This window comes from Nerophis ophidion, linkage group LG19, assembly GCF_033978795.1.
Source record: "Nerophis ophidion isolate RoL-2023_Sa linkage group LG19, RoL_Noph_v1.0, whole genome shotgun sequence".
NCBI classification, from domain to species: Eukaryota; Metazoa; Chordata; class Actinopteri; order Syngnathiformes; family Syngnathidae; genus Nerophis; species Nerophis ophidion.
This window is the reverse complement of record NC_084629.1, coordinates 48,788,462-48,801,515: the sequence shown is the minus strand read 5'-3', so window position 1 is coordinate 48,801,515 and position 13,054 is coordinate 48,788,462. Positions and strand designations below refer to the sequence as shown.

General features: G+C 36.4%; 1 long non-coding RNA gene across 1 annotated transcript; it reads right to left on the bottom strand.

Annotated features, from left to right (window-relative positions):
* Nucleotides 1-258: 258 nt before the first annotated feature.
* On the bottom strand, nt 259-5,988 carry LOC133537814 (uncharacterized). The gene is made up of 2 exons (XR_009802851.1): nt 5,858-5,988; nt 259-1,147 (listed from the first exon to the last, which is right to left on the bottom strand). It is a non-coding gene; the product is annotated as an uncharacterized LOC133537814 (long non-coding RNA).
* Nucleotides 5,989-13,054: the final 7,066 nt, after the last annotated feature.

Below are 13,054 nucleotides of genomic sequence, written 5' to 3'. Positions count from 1 at the left end.
ATTGACCTTGTAGATAACAAAAACCATGACAAATGAAATACATTTTGACGTTGTATTGTAGATGACTAGACCCCCAAAATTGACCTTGAAGATAAAAAAAAAAAGATTAAAAAAAAAGAAAATATACATAGACTTTGTATTGTAGACCAGACTCCACAAAATTGACCTTGAAGAAACAAAAAAAAGTTTAGTTATTTTCAATTATTGCACCCACACAAGGAACCATTACATCAGCCTGGGGTGCAGCCTGAGTGGAGAAACAAAAAAAAAAAAACAGGGACACAAAAGGAATTTAGAACAAACATTTAAGACACATGAACACAAATCAAGTCATTTGCGGCAAAGAGGTGAGTTTTAAGCTGTGCTCTAAAAGTGTCCAGAGTGGTGGCGGACTTGACTTTCAGGGGGAGTTTATTCCATAGGCCAGGTACCATCATTGAAAATGCACAGTCTCTCTTTGTCACTAGGTTTGACTGTGGGACCTTCAAGGTCATCTGGTTGTCAGATCTGAGGCAACGACCAAGCCTGGAGCTGATAGGTTGGTCCAGGAGATGTTTGATGTAAGCTGGGGTAAGACCACGGAGCGCTTTGAAGACATACGTAAGGATCTTAAATTTCACTCTGTGCTTCACCAGGAGCCAGTGAAGGGAGGAGAGGATGGGAGAAATGTGTTCCCTCATTTTTGTGCCTGTCACCAGCATTTTGTACCAACTGCATGCTATATATGGTCTTGTCAGTGACCCCAGCATAGAGGGCATTCCATTAGTCCAGTCTGCAGAAGATGAGCATGAACACGACCCTCTAAGTCACTGGGGGAGAGGACATACTTGATCTTGGCTATTGTGCACAGTTGGGGGGTTGGAGTTCCCGAACAGAAGAATTTCACTCTGTCATTGAGCTGCAGGAAATTTTGACATCCACTCTTGTATGTCCTGCAAGCAGTCCTTCAAATGGTCCAGTCCAGAGGGATCGTCTGTCTTGAGTGGAAGATAGATTTAGTATCATCAGTGTAGAAATGAAAGGAAATTTTAAGGCGATGAATGACTTGGCTGAGGGAGAGCATGTAGATGGAGAACAGGATGGAACCCAGTATTGAGCCCTAGGGACCCCACAGGTGAGGTTGGCACAGCGGGAGGAATGTTTGGCTCTTTTCACAGAGAAGGTTCCGTTGTTGATGGAGGACGTAAACCAGCACAGGGCTATGTTAGTGATGCCAACCTCTTATTTCCCCAGATACCCAATACATCTAACATTGGCCGGCCACACACACACACACACACACACACACACACACACACACACACACACACACACACACAAGCAGCAACTATCACCCCCCCCCACCGCCTCGGGTGAAGGTAATGTAACTATTGTAAACCAGACTTTCAAACCAAGGATGGCACAACATTTATTTAAACCCCAAAATGTCAAAAGATGAACAAGAAGAAAGCCAGCACCAACATCTCTGCAGATGTGTTTGGTGATGCATGGAGAGCTAAGAACCTTTTGTAAATACATCTTACATAAAGCATCACAAGTGCAAAAATATTCACAGCGTTCTTTTCAGCTTGGAGATCACAACTTTGAAATGTCCCAACACCCTACTTTTGACAACCATAGTAGGGCCAAATCAGTGAGGGCAGGTGTGTTCACCTGTAGCAAACACTCAGCCCCACCTTCATTCATCCATCCATTTCCTACCACTTATTTCCTTTGGGGTCATGGATACCTATCTCAGCTACAATCAGGCCGGAAGGCGGTGTACACCCTGGACAAGTCACCACCTCATCACAGAACCAACTTAACATCACAAAATGAAAATGCTACGCCCACCCTTCTTTCTTTCTCTAACCCTACTTTGGTCATGTGCATTACATTTTCATAACATGGTCACTACTGCCTACTTTGTCTTGTTATATTCTTATTTTACTGTTATCTATATATATTTTTTCCCCCCCCCATTGTTGCTTTTTATTTTCTATTCTTATTTTAATATTTCTCTATTGTGTTTCCATTTAAACCCCCATTATTTACTTTTATTTAAATTGATCTCAACTCTGTACACTGCTGCTGGAATTTTAATTTTCCTGAAGGAATCAATAAAGTACTATCTATGTTGACATTCACAAGATGCCTTCATGAAATGTATCTTTATCTCAGCCTATGTATTGTTAATACTCATTGACATGCTCCACATGTATGTATTGTTAATACTCATTGACAGGCTCCACACGTATGTATTATAAATGCTCATTGACATGCTCCACACATATGTATTATAAATGCTCATTGACATGCTCCACACGTATGCATGTATGTATTGTTAATGCTCATTGACAGACTCCACATGCATGTATGTGTTGTTAATGCTTATTGACATGCTTGACATGACATACAAACATGTCAAGCCTGTCAATGAGCATCAACAATACATGTCAAGCATGTAAATGAGCATAAACAATACACACATTCATACATGCCGGGGCCTGTAAATGACCATAAACAATACATACATGTCGGGCCTGTAAATGACCATGAATAATACATACATGCCGCGCCTGTAAATGACCATGAATAATACATACAGGCCGCGCCTGCATACGAGCATAAACAATACATACATGCCGGGCCTGTATACGAGCATAAATACATACATGTCAGGCCTGTAAAAGAGCATAAAACGCAACATACATAAACATTGGCGTCGCACACGACCAACGCCAAACAGATTAGTCCGCCCTGAGATGGGTAGGTTTGGAGTTCAAACCCCGCCTGAGTCATACCAAAGACTATAAAAATAGGAGCCATTACCTCCCTGCTTGGCACTCAGAATCAAGGCTTGTAATTGGGGGTTTAATCACCCAAATTTATTCCCGAGCTCAGCCACCACTGCTGCTCACTGCTCCCCTCACCTCCCAGGAAGTGATCCAGGGTGAGGAGTCAAATGCAGATAATTTTGCCACACCTAGTGTGTGACAATTATTGGTACTTGAACATTGGCCTCAGACTACCAACGCCAAACCAACATTAGCCTTGTCGACGACCGTCAGGAACAAGAGTGAAGCGTCTTGCTCAAGGACACAACGTACAAGACGAGGTCAATAGAAGGTGGGAATTGAACCAGGAATTAAAACTAGGGGAGACAGGACCTTCTCTGTGGTCGGCCCTAAGCTGTGGAACACTGTGCCCCTCCATACTCAAACTGCTCCCGATGTGGAGTGTTTTAAGTCTCGTCTTAAGACCCATTTTTATTCTTTGGCTTTTAACACTACGTGAGTTGTGTGGTCAGAAAATATAATCCTTTAAGTTTACAATTCAGAAAGTTTTATGAAGCATAATTGTAAGCACACTACCACAAAACACAAATTGCTAGCCTCCGATGTTTTGAACATTTTTTACAGTTGCATTGTATTGAAAATGACATAGCAAAACATTTATTCCTTTAGTGGGAAAATATATACATAGAATAGAATGTACTTTATTGATCCTTGGGGGAAATTCAACACCACAATTCGCTCACAATGAGATATATATATATATATATATATATATATATATATATATATATATATATATATATATATATATATCTCATTGTGAGCGAACTGTGGTGTTGAATTTCCCCCAAGGATCAATAAAGTACATTCTATTCTATGTATATATTTATTATTATTCATTTTTATTTAGTCATTGGTGGAGCTTAAGATAGTATTTGAATGTTTGTAATATTGTTGTGCCGCACTTTGGAAACATTTTGTTTAAATGTGCTATATACGGTAAATAAAGTGGATTGGAGGTATCCACAGGTTGCTGGCACGGTCACTCTACCAACCACGCAGTCCACAAAATAAACCAAAAGAACATTGACTTTGGGTGTCCCACGATTCAATATCGATTTAGGGTCGCAATTCGATTATAATTCAAATTTTTCTATTCAACGCGATTCTGAATTCACAACAATATTTTTCCAATTGAAAAGGATTGTGTATTCATTCAATACATAGATTTCAGCAGGATCTACCCCAGTCTGCTGACATGCTAGCAGAGTAGTAGATTTTTAAAAAAAGCTTTTATAATTGTAAAGGACAATGTTTTATCAACTGATTGCAATAATGTAAATTTGTTTGAACTGTTAAACGTACCAAAAACATGACTTATTTTATCTTTGTGCAAACATTGGACAACATTGGATTGTGTTGTCCAGCTTATGAGATGCCATGCAAGTGTAAGCCACTGTGACACTATTGTTCTTTTTGATTATTTTTATAAATGTCTAATGATAATGTCAATGAGGGATTTTTAATCACTGCTTTGCTGAAATCATAATATTGATACTGTTAATCATTTTTGTTTCACTACTTTTGTTTTGTTCTGTGTGGTGTTTGTGTCTCCTCTCAATTGTTCTGTTTATTGCAGTTCTGAGTGTTGCTGGCTCAGCTTTGCTTTTGGAATTGGATTGCATTGTTATGGTATTGCTGTGTAGTGGTTTGTTGGGTTGATTAATTTAAAAAATATATTTTTTTCTTTTTTTAGTAGATTTTTCTTAAAATGAGAATTGATTCTGAATTGCACAATATGAAAATCGTGATTCTAATTCGAATTGATTTTTTTTCCACACCCCTACTAATAAATATCGAAATCTATAAAGCCCACACACACACACACACACACACACCAAAAAGCAGCAACTATCACACCCCGCCTTGGGTGAAGGTCATGTAAGCAGTGTAAACTGGACTTTCAAACCAACGACGGCAAAACATGCAGTTTAAAACTTTAACATTTATTTAAACCCCAAAATGTCAAAGGTGAACAACAACAACAACAAGAAGAAGAAAGCCAGCACCAACATCTCTGCAGATGTTTGGTGATGCATGGAGAGCTGACAACTTTATGTAAATACACCTTAAAGCATCACAAGTGTAAAAGTATTCACAGCGGACTTTTGAGCTTGGAGATCCCAACTTTGAAATGTCCTTCTAAACACCCAGCTTTTGACAACCATAGTTGGACCAAATCAGTGAAGGCAGGTGTGTTCACCTGTAGCAAACACTAATCAGTGAGGACAGGTGTGTTCACCTGTAGCAAACACTAATCAGTGAGGGCAGGTGTGTTCACCTGTAGCAAACACTAATCAGTGAGGGCAGGTGTGTTCACCTGTAGCAAACACTAATCAGTGAGGGCAGGTGTGTTCACCTGTAGCAAACACTAATCAGTGAGGGCAGGTGTGTTCACCTGTAGCAAACACTAATCAGTGAGGACAGGTGTGTTCACCTGTAGCAAACACTCAGCCACACCTTGACTCTCTTAGCCAGCAGTTGAGAGCCATGGTGACTGACAGCTTGTCAGCAACTAAATGTGTCTTGTTTCTACATGTTGTGTTCCTAACATATGTGCATGTTTGTCACTAAATGTGTGTTTCTACATGTTGTGTTCCTAACACATGTGCATGTTTGTCACTAAATGTGTGTTTCTACATGTTGTGTTCCTAACACATGTGCATGTTTGTCACTAAATGTGTGTTTCTACATGTTGTGTTCCTAACACATGTGCATGTTTGTCACTAAATGTGTGTTTCTACATGTTGTGTTCCTAACATATGTGCATGTTTGTCACTAAATGTGTGTTTCTACATGTTGTGTTCCTAACACATGTGCACGTGCAGTGCGAATCAAACAATTTTCAAGCAGCAATAAAGCACACAGTAGAAGCATCAAGACAAACAATAGAACGCCAGTGTAAAAGAGCAAACTGTCACAGCAACACAAACACAACTTTAAAGCAGCAATAAAGCACACGGCAGAACCATGAAGACAAACAATAGAACGCCAGTGTAAAAGAGCAAAGTATTACTCACTGCGAATAAAACCCGTCCGATCCACATCCGTCAAAAAAGAATAATGATGAAGCAGTGAAGGAGGGACTCAGGTGGAACTAAATACACCTAATTAAACGAGGAACAGGTGTGCAGACACGGAGCAGAGAGTAAAGGTGCCACAAAAGACAGAGAGCAAACAGGAAACAGTAAGAAAATAAGAGCAGCAGGACAGGAAGTGATTTGAAAGACAGGAAAAGCAAACATGATCAAAGTGTCAGTAGCACTTCTGACACATCTATATATATATTAGACCAGGGTCTCAGACACGTGAGATCTTATTTTGCGGCTCCCACGCTAATATGAAAGTTGAATGTTAGTGAGAGTTTGATATGAATGGTGCTTGACGGCGTTGTGGGCGGAGCTGAAGGAATCCACCAATCACGGTGTGCTATATGGCTCTCCAGCAGTGACGTCACTTGTGTGACGCAGGCAGAGACAGGTTTGAAAGAAAGTTAAAAACGATGATGCTGTGTTCCAAATTTAAGTTATTTGATTAATCTGAATGAGCCTATGGCTTTGTACTTTGTTTATTATGTATTCATTTCTTTGTATTCTATTTTTGTTATTTTGAATTTACAACGCCCTGGCGCTGTTTGGACTGTTTTTATAATGTTTTGTAATGTTTTATATTGTTGTTGGACTTACTGTTTGTAATTGTGGAAATTTATAAATAAACATAAAAAAAAAAAGGTTTGAAATAAAGTTGAAAACGATGACACTGTGTTCCAAATTTAAGTTATTTAATGAATCTGAATGAGCCTATGGCTTAATTAATTTGCACTTGGTTATTATATATATATATATATTTTTGTATTCTAATTTTGTTACTTTGAATTTACAATCTCCTGGCGCTGTTTGGACTGTTTTTATAATTTTTTGTAATGTTTTATACTGTTTTTGAACTATTTTGATTATTGTTTCTCATCTGTTTGTTATTGTTGAAATTCGTAAATAAACATTTAAAAAACAAGTTTGAAATAAAGTGGTCCTCGTGTAAAACTAGAGCCTGCGTCTTTGTTATTGTAAGCGAGAGTTTATATATGTCGCCTATACTGTATAAAAGTACAAAATAAGAAAGAGGGAGGCTGCAGTTTTACACTTTATTTAGGACCACTTTATTTACTTTCTTTCAAAAACCTCCACTCCACTCAACCTGTCACCACTTCCGCTCCTCGGGCCTTCAAAATAAGACTCCAAGGCATATACTGTAGAAGAGCTTCTAACAGGAACTTAACATCACAAAGAGGCAAGGCCATAAAAATAGGTTACATACCTCCCCTCCTACAAAAAGAAATGTCCTCGTTTCAACACAAATAACAGGATAAGTGCAAAAACAACACAGGCAGTTAAAACAAAAACATATTAACCTGTCCCCCCAAAAATACAGAGCCTCACAACACACAAAACAACAACAAAAAAATGTAACCGATGGTTTATATATGTCGCCTATACTGTATAAAACCACAAAATAATGCAACCTATTTTATGGGCTTGCCCCTTTGTGATGTTAAGTTCCTGTTATAAGCTGTAATACAGTATTTGCCTCGCGCTCTTATTTTGAAGTCACTGAGAGCGGAAGTGGTGAGAGGTTGAGTGGAGCGGAGGTTTTTGAAAGAAAGTAAATAAAGTGGTCCTCGTGTAAAACTGGAGCCTCCCTCGGTGTTTGTTATTTTGTACTTTTATACAGTATAGGCGACATATATAAACATCTCCGCTGCACTCATCGTGTCACCACTTCCGCTCTTAGGGCCTTCAAAGTAAGAGCTCAAGGCATATAATGTATAACAGCTTTGACCAGGAACTTCATTCATCCATCCATTTCCTACCGCTTATTCCCTTTGGGGTCGCGGGGGGCGCTGGTGCCTATCTCAGCTACAATCGGGCGGAAGGCGGGATACACCCTGGACAAGTGGCCATCTCATCACAGGGCCAACTTCCATCCATCCATCCATTTTCTACCGCTTATTCCCTTTCGGGGTCGCGGGGGCACTGGCGCCTATCTCAGCTACAATCGGGCGGAAGGCGGGGTACACCCTGGACGAGTCGCCACCTCATCGCAGGGCCAACACAGATAGACAGACAACATTCACACTCACATTCACACACTACTTAACATCAGAAAATGAAAGAGGCTCCGCCCCCTTCCTTCTTTCTTCCTACTTTGGTCATGTTGACATTGATAAGGTGTCTTCATGAAGTTGATCTTCATCTCAGGACAAAAGTAAAGACTTCAAGTACTGCATCATCTCTTCCTTTACTAGTACTTGACAAAGTCACTTGGAAGTAGGAGTACATCAAAGTACAACACAAGTACCTTGCTGAAAATAACACTCATTATTAAATTGCAGGACATTCACCTATTTGTTACGTAACTTTAAAGTACAACATGTAAATTAAACATACATTTAGTAATAACATTCTCTTTTTACTGCATAATATCAACATTTATTCACATTCAGATATTTAATGGTCACACATTCTGTTACTTATTACTTTTATTATTTATTCTCTGAAATGAAGCATTCATTCATGTATTATTCTCAACATGCATATATAAGTATTCCTTTGTTTTTATTGTACACAAACATGTATTTAATATTCATACACTGAACATGTTTTTAATATTCATACACTAAACATATATTTAATATTCATACACTGAACATGTATTTAATAATACTATACTAGACATTATTAAATTTAATAATCCTATACCAGACATGGGCTTCACGGTGGGAGAGGGGTTAGTGCGTCTGCCTCACAATACAAAGGTTCTGAGTAGTCCTGGGTTCTGTGTGGAGTTTGCATGTTCTCCCCGTGAATGTGTGGGTTCCCTCCTGGTACTCCGGCTTCCTCCCACCTCCAAAGACATGCACCTGGGGATAGGCCCCTCCCACCTCCAAAGACATGCACCTGGGGATAGGCCCCTCCCACCTCCAAAGACATGCACCTGGGGATAAGCCCCTCCCACCTCCAAAGACATGCACCTGGGGATAGGCCCCTCCCACCTCCAAAGACAAGCACCTGGGGATAGGCCCCTCCCACCTCCAAAGACATGCACCTGGGGATAGGCCCCTCCCACCTCCAAAGACATGCACCTGGGGATAGGTTGATTGGCAACACTAAATGGTCCCTAGTGTGTGAATGTTGTCTGTCTATCTGTGTTGGCCCTGCGATGAGATGGAGACTTGTCCAGGGTGTACCCCACCTTCCGCCCGATTGTAGCTGAGATAGGCGCCAGCGCCCCCCACGACCCCAAAAGGGAATAAGCGGTAGAAAATGGATGGATGTACTAAACATATATTTAATTATATACTAATCTTATATTTAATATTCATACACTAAACATGCATTTAATATTTATACACTAAACATATATTTAGAATTCATACACTGCACATGTATTTAATCATATACTAAAACATATTTAATATTCATATACTAATCATATTTTTTAATATTCATACAGTAAACATGTATTTATTATTTTCTAAATAAGGCGCTCTCGGAAATAATGTTATTGTGTGCAGTTTTGGCAGAAGTCCACTGGAGGGCGCACATTCCCTCTTCATAAATCTGGTCATTCATACACTAAACAGGAATTTGATATTCATACACCAAACATGTATTAAATTATACACTAAACATATATTTAATTTATACGCCAAACATATATATAATATTTATACACCCAAAACGTATTTAATATTTACACACTAAACATGTACTAAATAATTATACACTAAACATATATTTGATTTATATGCCAAACATGTCTTTAATATTTAAACATGTATTTGATATTCATACACTAAACATAGTCTTTAATATTTATACACTAAACATATTATTACTATTTGTACACCAAACATATATTTAATAATAATACACTAAACGTTTATTTAATATTCATACTCTAAACATGTATTAAATAATAATACACTAAACATGTATTTAATATTCATACACTAAACATGTATTTAATATTAATACACTAAACATATTTAATATTTATACACTGAAATATTCGTACACTAAACATGTATTTAATATTCATACACTGAACATGTATTTAATAATCATATACTAAACACATTTAATATTCATATACTAATCATATATTTTAACATTCATACAGTAAATATGTATTTATTATTCTTTAAATAAAGCGCATTAGGAAATAATCAATTTATTTGTGTGCAATTGCGGCAGAAGTCCACTGGAAGGTGAACATTCCCTCTTCATAAATCTGGTCATTCATACACTAAACAGGAATTTGATATTCATCCACCAAACATGTATTAAATATTTATACACTAAACATTATTCTACTATTTGTACACTATACATGTATTATTCATACACTAAACATGTATTTAATATTAATACACTGAAATATTCGTACACTGAACATGTATTTAATAATCATATACTAAACACAAATTAAATATTCATATACTAATCATATTGTTTAACATTCATACAGTAAACATGTATTCATTATTCTCTAAATAAGGCACACTCGGAAATAATTAATTTATTTGTGTGCAGTTGCGGCAGAAGTCCACTGGAGGGCGCACATTCCCGCTTAATAAGTCTGGTCATTCATACACTAAACAGGAATTTGATATTCATCCACCAAACATGTATTAAATAATTATACACTAAACATATATTTAATTTATATGCCAAACATATATTTAATATTTATACACCAAAAACGTATTTAATAAATATTTATACATTAACATGTATTTAATATTTATACACTAAAAATGTATTTAATATTCATACACCAAACATGTATTTCATATTTATACACTAAACATGTATTTCATATTCATACACTAAACATGTATTTCATATTCATACACTAAACATGTATTTTATATTTATACACTAAACATGTATTTAATATTTATACACTAAACATGTATTTAATATTCATACACTAAACATGTATTTCATATTCATACACTAAACATGTATTTCATATTTATACACTAAACAAGTATTTCATATTTATACACTAAACATGTATTTCATATTCATACACTAAACATGTATTTCATATTTATACACTAAACATGTGTTTAATATTTATACACTAAACATGTATTTAATATTAATACACTAAACATGTATTTAATATTCATACACTGAACATGTATTTAATAATCATATACTAAACACATTTAATATTCATTTACTAATCATATTTTTTAACATTCATACAGTAAACATGTATTTATTATTCGCTAAATAAGGCACACTTGGAAATAATACATTTGTTTATGTGTTCAATTGCTGCAGAAGTCCACAGGAGGGCGCACATTCCCTCTTCATAAATCTGGTCATTCATACACTAAACATGAATTGGATATTCATAAACCAAAAATGTTACAAATAATTATACATTAAACATACACTTAATTTATATGCCAAACATGTATTTAATATATATGCAGTAAACTGGTATTTAATATTTATGCACTAAACATGTATTTAATATTCATACACTGAACATATATTTAATAATAATATACTAAAAATATATTTAATAATATACTAAACATATATTTAATATTTATACACTAAACATGTATTTAATATTTATAGACTAAACAGGTATTTAATTAGTGCGTCTGCCTCACAATACGAAGGTCCTGCAGTCCTGGGTTCAATCCCAGGCCCGGGATCTTTCTGTGTGGAGTTTGCATGTTCTACCCGTGAATGCGTGGGTTCCCTCCGGGTACTCCGGCTTCCTCCCACTTCCAAAGACATGCACTTGGGGATAGGTTGATTGGCAACACTAAATTGGCCCTAGTGTGTGAATGTGAGTGTGAATGTTGTCTGTCTATCTGTGTTGGCCCTGCGATGAGGTGGCGACTTGTCCAGGGTGTACCCCGCATTCCGCCCGATTGTAGCTGAGATAGGCGCCAGTGTCCCCCGCGACCCCGAAAGGGAATAAGCGGTAGAAAATGGATGGATGGATGGACAGGTATTTAATATTTATAAACTAATCAAGTATTTATTATTATTATATTAAACAGTTGTTTAATAAATATTTATACACTAAACATGTAAAGGACCAATTGGAAGTCTGGGACACTAAATAATATTTTAATTAGGGACGGCGTGGCGCAGTGGAAGAGTGGCCGTGCGCAACCCGATGTCACTGGTTCAAATCCCACCTAATACCAACCTCGTCACGTCCGTTGTGTCCTGAGCAAGACACTTCACCCTTGCTCCTGATGGGTGCTGGTTGGCGCCTTGCATGGCAGCTCCCTCCATCAGTGTGTGAATGTGGAAGTAGTGTCAAAGCGCTTTGAGTACCTTGAAGGTAGAAAAGTGCTATACAAGTACAACCCATTTATCGTTTATATATTTATTATTCTCTAAATAAGGCACACTTGGAAATAATGAATTTCTTTATGTGTGCAGTTGCAGCAGAAGTCCACTGTAAACATGTATTTAATATTCATACACTAAACATGTATTTAATATTCATACACTAAACATGTATTTAATATTTATACACCAAGCATGTATTTAATATTTATACACTAAACATTTATTTAATATTTATACACTAAACATGTATTTAATATTCATACACTAAACATGTATTTAATATTTATACACCAAGCATGTATTTAATATTTATACACTAAACATTTATTTAATATTCATACACTAAACATGTATTTAATATTTATACACCAAACATGTATTTAATATTTATACACCAAACATGCATTTAATATTTATACACCAAATATGTAAACAACGTCCTCCCACCCCCCATTTATACATACATATATATATATATATACATACATATATATATACATATACATATATATATACATATACATTGACATTGACATTATCATTAGACATTTATAAAAATAATCAAAAAGAACAATAGTGTCACAGTGGCTTACACTTGCATGGCATCTCATAAGCTGGACAACACACTGTGTCCAATGTTTTCACAAAGATAAAATAAGTCATATTTTTGGTTCTTTTACTAGCTCAAACAAATGTACATTATTGCAAGTTGATAAAACATTGTCCTTTACAATTATAAAAGCTTTAAAAAAAATATACTACTCTGCCAGCATGTGAGCAGACTGGGGTAGATCCTGCTGAAATCTATGTATTGAATGAATA